Source organism: Schistocerca nitens, chromosome 8, assembly GCF_023898315.1.
Source record: "Schistocerca nitens isolate TAMUIC-IGC-003100 chromosome 8, iqSchNite1.1, whole genome shotgun sequence".
Classification (NCBI taxonomy): domain Eukaryota; kingdom Metazoa; phylum Arthropoda; class Insecta; order Orthoptera; family Acrididae; genus Schistocerca; species Schistocerca nitens.
The window spans coordinates 27,633,867-27,652,000 of NC_064621.1; positions in this window are offsets into that span (position 1 = coordinate 27,633,867).

Sequence of the window (18,134 nt, forward strand, 5' to 3'; positions counted from 1 at the left end):
ATCCGGCAGCCGGGCTGCGAATCCTCGCCGGCCGCACGCTGGGGCCGCCGCTGCGCTGCCCGCGGCCGCACGCGCCACACCGCGCCGCGACGCGACGCCGCCGAGCAGCGCCGTGACAACCGCCCCCTCCCCCTCCCACCCCCCACCCACCTACCGACACGCGCTCCTACCGCCCCAGGTCGTGCGGCGCGATCGATCTGGCAACGCCGCATGAGCAGATCCGCAGCGGGCTTTTGGCGCGGAACCTCGTTAACTGCCAACGCAGTGACTCCTGGCCACTGTTTGTTTTGTTGCTACCGCCCCGTGCTGGTGCCACCAGGCTCGCCCGTGAGAACATATGACGGAAGCGGCGAGCGATGCGTCAAATGCCCCCCCCCCCCCCCGGTCTCTCTCTCTCTCTCTCTCTCTCTCTCTCTCTCTCTCTCTCTCTCTCGCTGAATTCGACAGCGACAGAGCCATGACATACCAAAACTGCATGTAAATCGATCCACGAATCTGCTGCAAGTTGGTCTGGATTCCACGACTTCCACCCGAATATTGAATCGACGGATACAGGACTTTATTCCTCACACTGTAGGATATCGACGACCCATTGCAACTAACGCCAAAGAGAACAGAGACACTAATAGATCAGGTGCGCAGGATTATACTGTCACGTCGTAGACCTTGAGTCAGGGAATGGGCTTATTTACTGCAAGATAAGTACCCGAACGGACAGCATCAGACATGGTAATTTGGGTTTGGGTTTCTCCTTGCGAGAAGTACATCATCGTCAGGAATGGCCGAGCTTTCGCTCATCCTCCCTTCAACCCACGTGTCCACTACTCAGCTCCACCACTATGAACGGAACCAACTCAGAAAAATTTCCCCCTTTGTGCAGGTACGGACCTTCCAGATGAAGAGCGCCTTTAGCCACCCTGTAGAGCGCCCACGTGGACACGGCGCAGCCTCTGCTGACGGCTGCCCTTCCGCTTGCAACATGTTCGTAATTACGGGGGCGTCTCAGGGGAACATCCGGTAGCCCCCAGGATGCCCAGAGCCACATGCTGTCGATCACCTGTTTCCCAGTATCTTACTTCCAACAACGAGCCTCTTCAGTCTCAACCTCCGACGTGCTGTATACGCCACTGGTGTCGTAGAAGCCATGTAGAGATATCGACGATGGTTTGGAGAGGTACTCGTTATCCCTCCTCACTCAGCCATGGCCTTTCGAGTGTCCACAAATTTAGGGGTCTTTCAGAATCATTTGGGTCTCATTTGGTTTGTCTTCAAGATGAGATTTCTTCAGTTATTACCCAGATGTTCTGAGAGACCTAGACGAATTTTCCTCTCTGTCGTGTCGTATTCTCACAACTTCTCTCAGGCAGTGGGGTAACGACTGGAGCACGAGGGACAGTCAGTACAGTCACTGTTCTTGCAGCTTCCCTCGATGTGGCACCAGAGAGAGGTGCACCGACAGGTGTGCATCCGGCGACAACACTGGACACGTGAGTGGCACAGTGCCGTTTTTTCAGATCAGTCCCTGTCCTGCATACTGCACCCGCTGGAAGTATGTCGAGGTCCCAAGGAGAAGAATGGTCATCATCATACGGTTCCAGCATGTGGCATGATGGTATGGATGCAGTTGGGTACATGAAACTATCATCTCTGATTCGTGTAGACGGTAGTTCGGACAGCAGCCGTTAGACATTTATGACGTATTAAGGCTGGTGGCTGTGCATCATCTTCGAGGCCCCTGTGATAAGACAAGATACCGCAAAACTGCGTCTTTTTCATGCTTTTTTGACATGCCTCGATACAGAGTGTCAAGTTTTCCCCTGCCCAGTACGTTCTCCAGATATCTTACCCAGTGAAAACACCTTCCAATACAGTACCGTAAAGGTCCACATTACCACTTGCCAGTCGCGACCACTGATGAACTCTGGCATAAACTTGAAGCAGCGTGGAACGATATACCCATGTCTGTCGTACAATGTCAGTTCGACTCGATCTCAGCAGAGTTAGAGTTGTTGTTCCAGTTAGAAGTGGCAGCTGTGTGTACTAAATGCCACACTGTTGACACCTTCAAATCACCAACAAATTTAACCTTGTATTTTTTCTTCTGCACTGTACCCTGATCAGCGAAAACATTACTTATGACCACCGCTCACCGCGACGTTGGAAGCTGTATGGTGGCGTTGCTGGCACGCGACGCTGCAACAAAAGTATCTAAGCGGAGCAGACACGGACAGGGGAAATGGGGAAAATGGGGAAATCCATTGAGACAAGCGACTTTGACAAAGGTCAGGTTATTATTGCCTGGAGCCTGTGAACGACTATCTGGAAACGGCGAACCTGGGCCATTGGTCACGTGCTACTGTCGTGAGCCCTACGGAAAGATGCAGGACAGTGAAACTAGCAGTAGGCGCTAAATGGTTGGACGTCCACGACTCTTCACACAACGTGAGATTCAGAGGCTCGTCTGCTCTGTAAAGTAGAATAGATGGTGATCTGTGGCATCTCTGCTGAAAGACGACAATGCTGGTGCACGTGCAACATGAGCTCCCCAGCAGACGACACCTACATATTCACATGTCGACCCAACATCATCATCGATTACAACTGCAGTGCGCACGGGACCGTCGGGATTCGACCGTCGATCAATGGAAACTTCTCGGTTCTTCGGGTGAAACACATTTTTGCTACGCTAGGACGATGATAGTCTCCACAAACGCCGTCATCGAGGTGAACGGAGGCTCCGAATATGCAGCGCGCAACGGACATGGCATTACATTATGGGAGACAGGCTCCTGCACTTGCATGGGACCTGTGGTAGTAATCGAAGATGAGCTGACACCTACGAACCGCATTCGGGATGACAACGGTTCAATCCCGAGTCCGGCCATCCTGATTTATGGTTTTCTGTGATTTCCCTAAATTGCTCCAGGCAAATGCCTGGATGGTTCCTTTGAAAGACCACGGCCGACTTCCTTCCCTAATCCAATGAGACCGACGACCTCGCAGTTTGGTCTCTTCCCCCAAACAACCCAACCTACGACCCCCCTTGACCCTTCCATGCTCGGTGTCTTCTCCGACAGTGATGTCGTTTTCCGGCAGTCTGTGTTTCTGTTGCAAATTTAATCCCCATCAGTGCATTTTGCGAACAGGCTATCCACCTGCAATTGACTGTTCAACATGTTTGAGATTTGGAGGATTTGATTTGTTTTCTAACCGGCTGGAGTTCTGACATGAGGTCCATAATGCCCCATGACAGCACCTGAGGGACTATGTAAATAAGCGATGACCACACTTCGAAACCCTCTTCTAGTGGCTTGAAGGTGGCATGCTAAACGCTTGCTCTTCCGATATTGTTTTCAAATTACAAGTTTTCAACTCGACAAGGCAGTGATTGGTTTGCATTAGACGCATCTGTGCGTAAATTGTGTAAGTTTTCGCACTTGCTTTTTTTCTCTAAATAGGGAGCTCATTATTTATCTATGGAGATAAAAACCGATATAATCTGATTGATCTACTCACATTCCACCCCTTAAGACGACAGTCATTAATATGAAAGTTATGACCCAGGGGGTACAGAAGTTCAGTACAGTCAGTCACTCCTATTTCCACAGTTTTGAATGTTAAGCCTAATCACAGTACTATGGGTGAGATGTGTACAATCGCTCTGTGTTGATAGAGCTGATTATAAAGATAATGGGAAGAGAGACAGTGGCACATAAGTATTGGGACAAAGCTGTTGGTGGCACACTCTGCATTGTTGCCAGATGTATCCAAGATGGCAGTGATGACGTCATGCACACAATGCGACTTACCTTATTCGTTGCATGCCAATGATCCTACCACACAGAGCCTACACTAACCAAGATCAGATTTCCTGTTATATGCTGGTAGGTATCAAATGGCTCTGAGCACTATGGGACTTAACTACTGAGGTCATCAGTCCCCTAGAACTTAGAACTACTTAAACCTAACTAACGTAAGGACATCACACACATCCATGCCCGAGGCAGGATTCGAACCTGCGACCGTAGCGGTCACGCGGTTCCAAACTGACGCGCTTAGAACCGCACGGCCACAGTGGCCGGCCTGTGAATTAATCTCTAGCATACATGTACGCAGTTTAGCTAGTACGACCTTCAGAACAAGATCACATTATGATACTGTTTCGCTAGCAGCATTTTTCCCTAACAGAAATGAAGTACCTCCAAGTTCTGTCATACCTCATAAAAGACCAATTATTGCGCATTGTTTATTCATAAAATCGAGTCTGAGAATTGTGCAGTACTCCTCACCAATGTGTGACAACACTTGCATGTGCTCCTTAAACTTTTTAGCAACAATGCTAAAAGAGATCAGTGTTGTCCCCGATGAAACTATCTCATTGTTATCGACTGCATGTAACCTATATTATGGAGACAAAGTGTCTTCTACCTAAGAGGTCCAGGCTAACAACTGATACAAGTGCACTCGTGTCTGCTAAGAATTTATATTCCTTGTTACTTCCTACACCAATCAAGAAACACTCGTCCTTGCTGCGTACTGTTTTGTTGGGATGACCTCCTCCGAGATACCCGTCACAAATACAATCGAGGCCCTACTCCCTGCTTCTCTCAAGAGGGCTCTTTCCGCCCCTGCATTTTGCATTAATTCATAAGTCTGCGAATTCAGTTTACGAATCCTGTCGGATAATCCCTCCACTGAATCATTATATTTCTGTATTAAATCTATGAACTTTTCTCTGAAAAATCTGGTACTATTTTGTTTACAATAGCGTTGGTTTAGATCTTCAGAGAGTTGCCGAAGTATTTGTGCCTCACCAAGGGTTTCGCGGTATGCGACATACATTTCAGCGTGACATATTATCCGTAAGTTAGCTATAGAAAGACATGTTGTATCGCACCAGTTACCTAGCCGAGCTGCTTCCCTCACATCATCCAGCTAACACATCGTCAGACGTTTTCTCAGAACAAGGTGTAATATGACTAGCTGCCAAAGGATCAATAGATGGAATAGGTACGCTAACTACGGTATTGGTATCCCCTCCTTGTGCTTGCTACTTCTTGACACAAATATTACGAGCCGAGGCGGGGTCGCGTTGTTATCAGGAGGTCGACGGAAGAGTGGGGGTGACCTGATTTTTGTAATCTTTTTCGTAAAAGTCGTAAGCAGTTGTTTACATGTGACATGCAAAAAGTTTGAAGACGTCTCACACTTTTTTCATGTCACAAGTAAACAACTGCTTACTACTTTCATTCATCTGACGTAATACAGGTACGTTAAATCTTTAGCGTTATGCACTTCCGATACAAAACAAATGATATATATATATATATATATATATATATATATATATATATATATATATATATATATATATATATTACGTGTATAAAGGAAGAAGGGGCGCTAATGAAACATCATTACGTTAAAAGGCATTATTGACGAGAGTTTTACAGTCATTCCCTACGTCTTCTTCCCAGCACTGTCTAGCACAGAGCGAGCAGAGTCCGCGCAGCTTGAAAGTGCGAGGTGGCTCGTGAGTGATCGGCGAGGAAGTTGTTGAGTGCAGGTTCTGGCATTGGCTGTGGTCAGTGTTGCAGCCTCGTCGTAGGTAGGAGGTTGCAGCAGCCGTGTGTCCCCGCAGGCCTGTCAGAGCCTCAGCGCTCTCGAAGAGTGAAGCTGCACAAGCTCGGCCCCAGAAGAGTCTGCATGCTGCTGTTGTCTGTTGTAGAGACGGCGTGAAGGCGGAAGACTCATCAGTAACACGAAGTACAGCCCGAGTGGCGGTCCGATCATACAGCCGGTAAGGTTGTATAGGGTTATTCTAACTGATGGGCCCATTTTCAAAAATTCGCATGAATTCAAGTACAAATCCAAAATGAACAAGCTTTATACCAATGAAAAGAGGAAGTTTGAAAGTATTTGGCGGGCGGCGGCGTGCGGGTGATGATGGTTTCACAAGCGGCCGGTAGAGTTCGCGCGGCAATAGGGCCGTCTAGACAGCCTGTATAGGGAGAGAGTGGTCAACCGGACGATACGGCGGCCATTTTTCTGCCAAACTGCGGGCGGGACTTTTGAATGGCCAGTAGTGAAGTACACACTCATAGTGAAGTACACACTCATCGAACCAAAAGCACAAGACAAGATGGCGAAATCATTCGTTAAATGCCTTTCGTTACAGCTATAATATACTCATAGTAGCCTACTACGTACAGCACAGAAAAATTTGATACAGTGGCTGTAAAAATTATTCGTTACTTACATTTATCTCCTTTAAAGTTCGTTTACTAGACATACTGCAATGAAAGTAACGTAAATAATATATATATATATATATATATATATATATATATATATATATATATATATATAAGGCTACGACGTCGTGCAAGGCAGACAATATATAAAACAATTGAAGATGTGGAAATGACAACATCAGCTGCAGACAAGAAGAAGAATACAGTAAAATCTGTTGCCGCACATTCATTGCTAGATGGACCCGCATTGTTTTGTGGATGTAAACTCAACTTTAGCATTGACATTAATGATACATTTACGCATGGCAATGGATGGTTGACAGTGGCTATTGTACGAGGTGGTACTGGTGTTCCAAATGTCTCGGGATTGGGGAGCTTCGTCGACAGAGACATCATCGCTTACAAGACTTTTCATGTTACTGAAAATGCAAAGAAAGACTTTGGAAAATCAACGTATATGTCACCCTCACCCTTCTTCCTTTATACACGTAATATATATATATATATATATATATATATATATATATATATATATCATTTGTTTTGTATCGGAAGTGCATAACGCTAAAGATTTAACGTACCTGTATTACGTCAGATGAATGAAAGTAGTAAGCAGTTGTTTACTTGTGACATGAAAAAAGTGTGAGACGTCTTCAAACTTTTTGCATGTCACATGTAAACAACTGCTTACGACTTTTACGAAAAAGATTACAAAAATCCGGTAATGTAATGTAGGCTACTGTAATAACGACCAAATATAACAAGGAAACTACCGTATCCCTTCTACCCCAGAGTAAGTAGACCTATTAAAAACTGTCTTCAAGAGTACCTACAATTATTTACTACGAATAATGTTTCAGCAACCACGACAACTGCGGAAAACGTGCTTACAACTTGCCTGTGTCAACAGTCAGGCAATAATACTGAAACCAAAATAACGCCTCTTACTTCGCATAGATAAGAGTACTTGGTTGGTTTCCACAAGGCTCCTGTTTGATTTATGTCAGCCCTGTTGACTGCGGCTGCCCACTGCCTTCGTCTTTCTTCATCGCGTGGAAATGCTAACCTGCGAAATCCACCTTCGCCTCTATTGGAACAACCAAATGCAGCACAACCTGGCATCGTTTACGAACGCCTGCAGAACGATGTACAGATGTCAAAAACAATACTGTACAATTACTAACGTGTTTAGTTCAAACTTGTAGGCCTACCGACTTCATCACAAGACGCTTCATTATTTCAGCTCGTATTTAAGATCGCAAACGCTAATTACGTACTAAAAACGACACACAACTAAATCGAACATGCATGCACAAAGCATAACAAGTCTCTAAATACTCCAAATACCTTTTAATCGTTTCCAAAAGTCCTCTGAACTTCAATTCAACTCAAAAGCACGGCGAACATAGGAAGCGCGAGAAACGTTTGGCAGAAAAATGGCGCCAAAGCTAATCAACGAATCACGGGCAACTTCACCTATGGCCACTCTCTCTGTATAAAGGCTCTCTAGGGCCGTCATTCCGTTTCACTGTCAGTTGTGAGTGAGATGGCGACTGTGGAGCACAAGGTTTTCTGCGTTTCGCGGGACGAGTTTGGCTACCGCGTCGATGTTCGCCGTGCAGCAACGGTGGCCACATTGATCATTTATCACATTTCTAATTGTTAAATAATGATTAAAAACTAATTAATTACAAAATATTAAACTGATATCAAACATTATGAAAAAAAGCTTTGATACTTCCTCTTTTCATTGGTATCAAGCTAGTTCATTTTGGATTTGTACTTTCATACATACGAAGTTTTGAAAATTGGTCCATCATTTACAATAACGCTGTACTTGGAGTGCCCCAGCAGCGGTGACACAGGCAGCCAGCGCCTAAATTGAACAGCTTGCAGATGGGCAGGTCAGCCCGGCCGCCATCTTCAGCCAGTCACCGTCGTAGCCGGCAGGACTGCAGCTTACAGATAAGAAGACCCCTCAATACCTAGACGGCTGTTGATTTGCAGCAATAGATTCCAAGTTGGTGGCAGCTTGACACTTATTGAACTCACCACCGTCACTTAACAGGGCTTAATAGGGCTTTCATCGGTATCCGTAATGAAATGGCCTAACCGAGAACGAGCTTGATGAGGGCGGAGATTTTATAGCAGGCGACAACGTGACTCCCCCCCCTCCCCCCCCCCCCCCCCGCGCATCTCGCCATCGTGACCGAATCTGCTCTCGCTTCCTGAGGCTGTCATTGCTCTCATCTTGGAGGGGTTCTTACAACATCTCTAGGTAAAGTTACTACATTTAGCATCATTACAGTGGAGCGTTCCTTCTATTCAGCGATATTATCGAAGCGCTGCCCTCTCACGAAGTCTGATGACACGAGCTTCCAGCTTGTTTGTACTTTGAGCCTCCCGTGTTGACAATTGATTAGGACACTGTTACGTAGACGGCAGTTTGTCCGTCAGTTTTTAGTAATTTTTACTCCTGCACGTACTTACTATTCTATTATGGGTTACACCGACTACGGTTTCATTGTAGAAACTGCCAGGCTGGCTCTCTTGCTGAAGGCGATCAACCTCTCTGTCGGTCACGTCGAGGTTTCCAGTGACAGTTGTATCAGGCCTGCAGTAAGCACGTGGTTGCTATCTCCCACTCGTCGTACAAACTCATGACACAGCAGCCTCGTAGGCTGGGGAGCGCTGGGGTCCGCACCACGGCAAAGAACAAGTTACAGCAGCGAGCTCAGTCGCATGCAAACGCTGTACAGGCGACACATTCCAATATTATCCATAGCAAAAATGAACGGAGCCCCTTTCGTTGCGACACAAAGGCGACGAGCACGTTAGTGCTACTTCTGTAATGCTGTCTGAAATCCGTTACGCCGGCCGCGGTGGTCTAGCGGTTCCAGGGCGCGCAGTCCGGAACCGCGCGACTGCTACGGTCGCAGGTTCGAATCCTGCCTCGGGCATGGATGTCTGTGATGTCCTTAGGTTAGTTAGGTTTAAGTAGTTATAAGTTCTAGGGGACTGATGACCACAGTCCCATAGTGCTCAGAGCCATTTGAACCAAATCCGTTACGGGGGATTTCCCGCCTGTTCCCACTTCAGGAGAAGATCCCAGCCTATAAAATCTTATGTTCTTTTAAACACGGAATTCCCTCGGCGTCAAAAGTAGGTGCACTATACCTGTGACGGTCGGTTTCCGATCGTTGATGTAGAACTTTGCGCTTTCGCGTCTCTCCTTTCGCCTCTCTGTAGTTATCACTGGCAGTACTACACCTCTCGAAGAACTTGAATTTTTTTATGCAGTTCCCCTTCACAGCCCACGTATTTCTTGTACAGTTGTTAATGCTCAAAGACAAAAAAAAACAAAAAAAAAAAAACGTAGCCACTGTATTTCAATGTTGATCCCTTGGAATTTTCCTTTTTCCGAAGGTATCCTTAAGGGGCCGAGTTCATCTCAAGTGTGCCTACCATGGGACACGCGGCCGCCTCATTTATCATCTAAATATAGGTTGACTATTTCACATAAGATAGCAGCAACCAGCCACTTTTTACCATACTAATTATTTATTTAAATAGCGCCGTTACCGGTTTCTAACATTACAGGTTCATCTTCATACGGCTAGTTCACGTTAAGATACATTTTAGATTAGCGTTCACTTTTTGTTTTCCTAAATGATGAAATTTCTTTGGGGTGGTGGCGCCGTTGAAAAATCCACGCCATTACATTACAGTGCTGACTGCTTGTGATCATGCAGTAGCGAAGGCAGTGTGATGCACTTTATGTACCGGGTGACTATAGTGAAAGCTCCCCTATCTAACACGTTATAACACGGAAAATAACTACCGTACGAGTACCAAACTTGCTAGCATTAACGTCCAGATTATGGGCCAGTTCCAACTTTAGCTACCAGATGCTGTGATCAGTCATCGTTCAAAAAAGTGGTTCAAATGGCTCTGAGCACTATGGGACTTAACATCTACGGTCATCAGTCCCCTACAACTTAGAACTACTTAAACCTATCTAACCTAAGGACATCACACAACACCCAGTCATCAGTCATCGTGATTCATAGTCTCACACACCTGACTAGTCGCAGTGCAGTTGTTGACGTGTCAACATGAGCTTGGACTATAGGAACAGGGCATTATAGGTGAAGCTTTATTATCAAAACATTAGTAATGCTGCAGCTGCACTTAGAGAATACCGCCGTCTGAAAGCATTACGGAATGGTCCTCTTTCTCCACCTGCTGTGCGGAGCACGATGAAGAAGTTCGAAACAAATGGAAAACTGGGCGTCGGTCCGGAAAGAGGCAGACAACCGGTTGCACCACAGGTGGTTGATGAAATCGCTGTTGCTATGGCAAACAGGGCTTCTCGGAATTCCCGATCGTCAGGCAGTGCGCATGCCGTGTCACGACAGTTAAACATCCCGTGGTCCACTGTACGGAAGGTGCCTCTAACCATTCTCAAATGGTATCCGTACAAGATCCATATCGTACAGCAGCTTGCACCACAGCACGCACAACGACGTGTTGACTTCTCAAGGACTGAAGATGACTATGGCTGGTCCTGGACCGTCCTATGGACAGACGAGGCTCATTTTTCTCTGACGGGTGAGGTGAACACACAGAATTCTCGTGTGTGGGGTTCTTCACCTCCAGTCACTGAGCATGAAGTTCCTCTGTATGATGGTCGTGTCACCGTAGGGTGTGGCTTCACGGCTACGTTCATCATTGTCCCATTCTTTTTTGAACAGGTTGGCGCTCAAGGACCAAAGACGAGCAGTGTGTCTGGCCAGCGTTACTGCCATATGCTTGGCCAGCATATCATACCCGACCTACAGGAGAGAGACGCATTGAACTCAATGATTTCCATGCAAGATGGGGGCCCCTCCGCACGTCGTTCGTGAAGTTCACCTGCTTCTCCGAGCTACATTTGGAAACAATCTAATTATCAGCCTATCGCTTCCTAGTGCTTGGCCGGCACGATCACTTGATCTCACTCACTGTGATTTCAGGTTGTTGGGCTACCTGAAAGACAGGGTTTACCAGGGGAGTGTTCACAAATGTGCTGATGTGAAGCGCATCATATCAAGAGAGGTATCCAGCGTACATACCGACATGCTACGTTCTGCTGTGCAGAATGCAATCCTGCGATTTCAGACTCTTCTGGACGCTTATGGGCGCCATATTGAGCCTCTTTCGTAGCAGTAATGATATCATTATATAATTGTTTATCGTAGCAGCACATTAAAAGTGTTTCAGTTGAACTGATTTGCATTATTTCTCTTCCCCATGCTCTTGACATTAATGTTTCCAAGTTTAGCCTTTGTACGGTAGTTAGTTTATGTGTTATAACTTGTTAAGTAGGGCAAGTTTTAATATAACCACCCTGTATATGGATACACATAACGTAAAGCACCATTCACACATCAAGAAGTATCACCACGTGGAACTATGTATACAAAGATGGCGATATCGCAACCATTACATGGGATACACGCATCCAAGTGATGACATTTCTTTATGGTGAGTGATGCTTTAGATTATGTGTATCCATATACATAAAAAAGTGCATCACACTGTCTTCGCTGCTGCATGATCACAAGCAGTCAGCACTGGAATGTAACGGCGTGCATTTTTCAACGACACCACCACCCCAAGGAAATTTCATTAATTAGGAAAACAAAAAGTGAAAGCCAAATGTATCTTAACGTGAACTAGTCATGTGAAGATGAACGTGCAATTTTTGAAACCGGTAACAGCGCTGTTTAAAAAAAGTAAATAGCATTGTGAAAAGTGGCTGGTTGCTTTTATCTTCTATGTAAGAGTCAACCTACATTTTGTATATCGCCAAAGGCTCAGAATGTCAGTTTTCGACAAAATACTATCATTTAAACCTCGCAGGAGATAGGCGTTGAGCACAAAGAATTGTAAAGGCGACACACAGACCTTCTGGTCATGACACTGCTAATCCTCCCGTCAGATAGGGGCGGAAGCTAATTTGTCTGGGCATTTGATAATATTCGAGTCGAGTAGGCTGTGTTCTGGATCGGAGTTTCACCGTTTACCTTTCTTTCATTCTATAAACTTTCATAACAATACAAACACTACATTACAATGTACAAGCAGTCATCGCAAATATCCACGAGCTACAAATAAATACGAGGGCTATTCGAAAATAATGTCCGATCGGTCGCGAAATGAAAACCACAGTGAAAATCAAAAATGTTTTACTTGCAACAGTTAGCCACACCCTCCAGCTATCTCTCTATGTAGTCGCTGCTCCGACTTAGACATTTGTCGTGGCGTTGCACAAACTGTCCAGTACTCTCGTCACAGAAAGCATCCGCCTGTACTTTCCTCCAGTTCTCTACGCTCGTCTGCCTTTCGTTGTTTGCGCCAAAATATTGTCTTCATAGCCAGCGGTTCATGTAGGCAGAGATGAACAACGGAGCGAGCCACTTAATGGCTGTATTGTGGGTGACCAAACAGTTCCCATCGAAAACGTTGCAGGAGCGTCTTCATTGCTCCTGCAGTATGGGGCTGAAAATTGTCTTGAAGAAATAAACGCGTGATATTTACGTTATGTGGGCTGCATAGCTTCAGGCGAAATCTCTCGCCAGATCCATATACTTGGCGGGAGACACTGTTATTTTTAGGCATTTCTCCGTGATCACTTTGCGGTCTGAACTGAGAAGACCGACGTGAAGAGATCGACAGGCATACTATAGACACTACCCAACACAGCTGTGCAAAGTTCCGTCGGATTTTCACAGTGGTTTGCGTTCCGCGCCTAATCGGAGCTTACTTTCGGAACACGTCTCGTATTTTACGCTTCGTCCGCTTCCACTTGAGCCAACTTGTCACTCTGTCGTATGTAATTTACCGACGGAGGGCTAGAAAACATGAAGATGGGAAACCGTTATAATATGCCCGCTATAAATCTACGGTTTGCTTGTTGTTATTAGCGTTCGTGCGTTTGTAATACTGTATTAATACCGTGCTAGAAGCTTTAAGAATGAGTATATAATAATCATATTACCTAATTATATGTTTTATGGGGATTAATACTCCCGTCAACATACGAATATGTACTAGTGTATCTGGTGCATTTTCAGCCAGTTTCCTCCCGATGATATAAGCATATGTATACTCAAGAATCAGACTTGTGCCAAAAATTCTGTGTTCGTTTTTAATGTGCATTTTAAACCTGCTGGCAGACTACGTGTCTACCAGCCCCGATCTCGAAGTGCGATTAGAACTTTTTCATTACAGCTGAATGATACAGTGGTTAGTGACTCTCGTGAGGATCCCTCGGACTGAGAACAGCCACCAGAAGTAGGCCTGTGGCGGTGCCATCCTCTGTGGGCCGCTTCTACAGCTGCGTAGGCGCAGGCGCAGGGCGCTGTCGCAACTTTGCTGCTACCGCTGAACCCGTTGCCATCAGTAACTTAGATTGGGTGGATTTAACTGCTACCAATGTTGTACACTTAGCAGTGAGTCAGTCTGACACATGCCGTATTCTGGAGTATTCGTCAAACATTTGGTACGGCAAGAAATAGCCAGAGCAGCCGAGGCCGCTGCACTGCAGTGTGCTGAACAAACTCTGATACTTCGTTCGCATTGGTGGTGACAGCACGGAACTTGAACGTCCAGTGTACAGCCCACGTCTTGGCGGTGTGTATGCAGCCCAACGTTCGGTGCTTGACAACTCAAATTATTTGTTAGTTTTCACATGTGAAGCAGGCAGTTACTTACTCCGTGGAAGGGACTGCACTCGGAGGGTAATACACAGTGCTTTCTGAGACATTTTGTACAAAACAAGGAACGCGCAGGGGGCCCCAGAGAAGAGCGCAGAAGACACGGCTGGTCGTCTGGGCCAGTCTGTGTGTGGGTCGGCTGGGCCCCCACGCTGCACGCTTCCCAGCCGCTGAGTGTGTGTGTATGTCCCGTGCGACACACGAGCAGCCTGTTCGCTCCGGTTTTGTCCGACGAGATGTGGCTCGCAACTGGCACTGGACCACGAGGATGCGGATGACGTCCATCACCGGAACCACGCAGTCGCCGAAAGTAGCTTGCTCTACTGCTGAACATAATGAACATTTTATGTCTCACCTGTCCTTCTCTCGGCGCCCAAATGTGAACGGATTATAGCGTTTCTACTACTCGTTAGTTAGATTAGTCGTTAATTGCATTATGTTGTGCATACATTTTGCGCAGACCATTCACAAACTTTTCTTACGGAAAATTGGTTCAAAACCTTTACAGATGCCGAAACAAATTTAATTTCTTTCACTTACTCCGTAAAACGTGAAATTGTCTATAAAAAACCGCAACCGGTCTTGCCGTGTTTGATGGACTCATAAGCAGTAAACGCGGGGAAGAAATCTTACGTTAACGGGATAAAATAACACAAGGGTCGGAACTTTAACAGTCGCAACACAGCCGTAGACACGCAGCGCAACGCAATCAAATAATGCCGCTCGTATCACACATTAGTTACATCCGCTGTCTTACCTCACTAGAAATCGACCCTCCCTTCCCACATCGCTCGCACCCGCAGTTACGGGAAGAACAGATCCTCATGCAGCGGACGGTCTAATGTAGTGCCGCCGCGGTATTTTCGAAACAAGAACAGCGGAGTTGAATAAAAATTGACTGTGACACAGGACGTACACCATGGCAGCCATCAATGTCTTAAAGATGCTTGTCAGGTACCTGCATTGCCTTACAGAGCCCTGGAAAAATGGGTAAAAACTTTCAACGAGGAACGCGAAAATATAGCACACGTTCGTCGGCAGGGTCGCCACCGTGTCAGTGAAGAAGTAGTAACTGTTCAAATGTAAAGGACTCCTAACGCTACACTGATAACTGGTACAGGATGCGTATTCAAATACAGAGGTACGTGAACAGGCACAAAACGGCGCTGCAGTCGGAAACGACTATATGAGACAACAAGTGTCTGGCCCAGCTGTTAGATCGGTTATTGCTACTACAATGGCATGTTATCAAGATTTAAATGAATCTGAACCTGATGTTAGTGGGCGCACGAGCGATGGGACACAGCATTTCCGAAGTAGCGATGAAGTGGGGATTTTCCCGTACGACGGTGCCGTGAATATCAGGAATCCGGTAAAACATCAAATCTCCGACATCGCTCCAGCCGGAAAAAGAACCTGCTAGAACGACTAAGAGAACCGTTCAATGTGACAGAAGTGCAACCCTTTCGCAAATTGCTGCAGATTTCAGTGCTGGCCCATCAGCAAGTGTCAGCGTGCGAACCACTCAACGAAACATCACCAATATGGGCTTTCAGAGTCGAAGGCCCCCTCGTACCCTTGCTGACTGCACGACACAAAGCTTTACGCCTCGCCTGGACCATCCAACATTGACATCGGACTGTCGATGACTGGAAACATATTACCTGGTCGGAGGAGACTCGTTTCAAATTGTATCGAGCGGATTAACGTGTACGCTTATGCAGAAACCTCATGAATCCATGGATCCTGAATGTCAGCAGGGGACTGTTCAAGGTGGAGGAGGCTCTGTAATGGTGTGGGGCGTATGCAGTTGGAGTCATATGGGTCGAATGATACGTCTAGATACGACTCTGACGGTTGACACGTACATAAGCATTCTGTCTGATCACCTGCATCCATTCATGTCCATTGTGCATTCCAACGGACTTGGGCGATTCCAACAGGACAACGCGACACCCCACACGTCCAGAATTGTTAGAGAGTGGCTCCAGGAATACTCTTTTGAGTTTAAACACTTCCGCTGGCCACCAAACTTCCCAGATATGAGTATTAATGAGCATATCTGGCATCACCTGCAACTTGCTGTCCAGAAGAGACCTCCACCGCCTCGTAACCTTACGAACTTATGGACAGCCCTGCAGGATACGTGGCGACAGTTTCCTCCAGTACTACTTCAGACATTAATCGAGTCCATGCCACGTCGTGTTGCGGAACTTCTGCGAGCCCACAGTGGCCCTACTCGATATTACGCAGGTGTATCAGTTTCTTTGGCTCTTCCGTGTATATATCCTGAGAAAATACCAAACGTTGCACTTCGTCGTGTCGACGCCAGACACACCGTAGGGCAAGTTACGAAATATGAACAGCGTTTTCAGTAACGTGCTTCGTGGTATAAACAAAGGGAGGCAACAGTCTTACGGGGTTGCGTATGTGTATACGTGGTCCGGAAAAACTTGCAGAACATGTGAATCGCGTTGCAGATGATGAAATGTTACATCGGTAACCGATGGCAGGCATTTCATCCGTATGGCACTGACACTGTTGAGATTAGAGCTGTGGACACAACACGCTACCTGTACAGCTGTCCTACCTCCTGGCATCTGCTGCGCCATCAAATAAAAGAGCAAATTCTTTTCCACGTGGTTACCTCGATACAGCCCAAAACACAGAACTAGCTGCAACAGAAAGCGGTGTGGCGGTTAGTTAGTGAATCGTGTATGGCAGTGAGTCCCACTTCAATTTTGACCGCTTCTGCAGTGGAGCAGGTACGAATTACCTTACAGAAGAAAGTCGTTCTTGTACGTTATGCAAGTAGCTGACGAACGCCTGGCGCGGTGGTCTCGGGTGACCACGGGAAACACGGCTGGGCCGGCACGTCGCTTTTTCCAGCACCGGCCACTGCAGCGCCGCGTTGTAATAGACTGGAGCAATACCCTCCCGCTAGGGAATTCGTGGAGCTGCTTGCAACAGAAAAATGCTCGTCAAAAGGTCTCAACAAGTGTTCAGGGTTTATTCTAACACCAAGAACCACTTCTCCACTCGGCCATATATTTACGAGGTTCTCAGCCGACACTGACTTGTTTTAGTTCTAGCCATTACAGCTGAACTTTCGAGTTGAATAGAAGCGGTGTGCAGGCCGATTTCTTAAGAGACGTTCGAAACATGTTAGGTAGGATACCATCGGAGTGAATGGAAGTTTGACCAAATAATGATTTTGGTACATAATATGGTTTAAGTGGTCTGTTCGTTTAATCATTGATTTAATGCTCTACATCACATGCTGACTAAATTTCGGAGACTTTGGTCTTTTTATCACACAGTGTTCGAATTTTCAAAAAAAGTATTTTGAAAGGGCAACAATAGTTCTACGTGGTATGTTTAAAAATATCGAGAATTTTTGTTTCTTGGAAGAATTTTGTTTATCCGCCTACATAAATTTTATTCCCTTCACAGTTAGATAGTATACACTAATGCTAGAGCTTTTTACAGTCCCCGAAACACATACGGAACTCGATCTTTGGGCTTTTACTTCTCTCGCCGGCGCTTCTTATCTGTGTTTGCAAAACGACGATCACTCAAGATTTTCTTTGTTTTTGGGAACAGAAAAAAGTCACGTGTTTGTATGTCTGGTGAATATGAAGGATGTGGCATCATACAGAAGTGTTTTTTTGTCCAAAGATACACGAGCAAACAAAAAAGTGACAGTAAGTATATTATCGTAGTGCAAAAGCCATCAACTGTATAGCTAGAAATCTGGGCGGCTTTTCTCAGATTATTATTCAGATTGTAAGTGGTGTTCCTTATTGGTATTCGAACTCGTGATGTACTATGCCGTTAAAATCAAAGAACATAGACAATATATTAAATCGGGGACCTAGAAACGACGGAGAGGCTTCGTCCTGCCGTAGCCCTCAGTGGCTCACAACAGGCGACAGCAGTCCACCCACCCCACCGCCACCCTACACCGAACCCAGCGCTATTGTGCGGTTCGGCCCCCAATGGAACCCCCCCCCCCCCCCTCCCTGGAACGTCTCATACCAGGCGAGGCTAACACCAAATGTTTGCGTGGCGGAGTAAGTATGATGTACGCGTATGTGGAAACGGTGTTTGCGCAGCAATC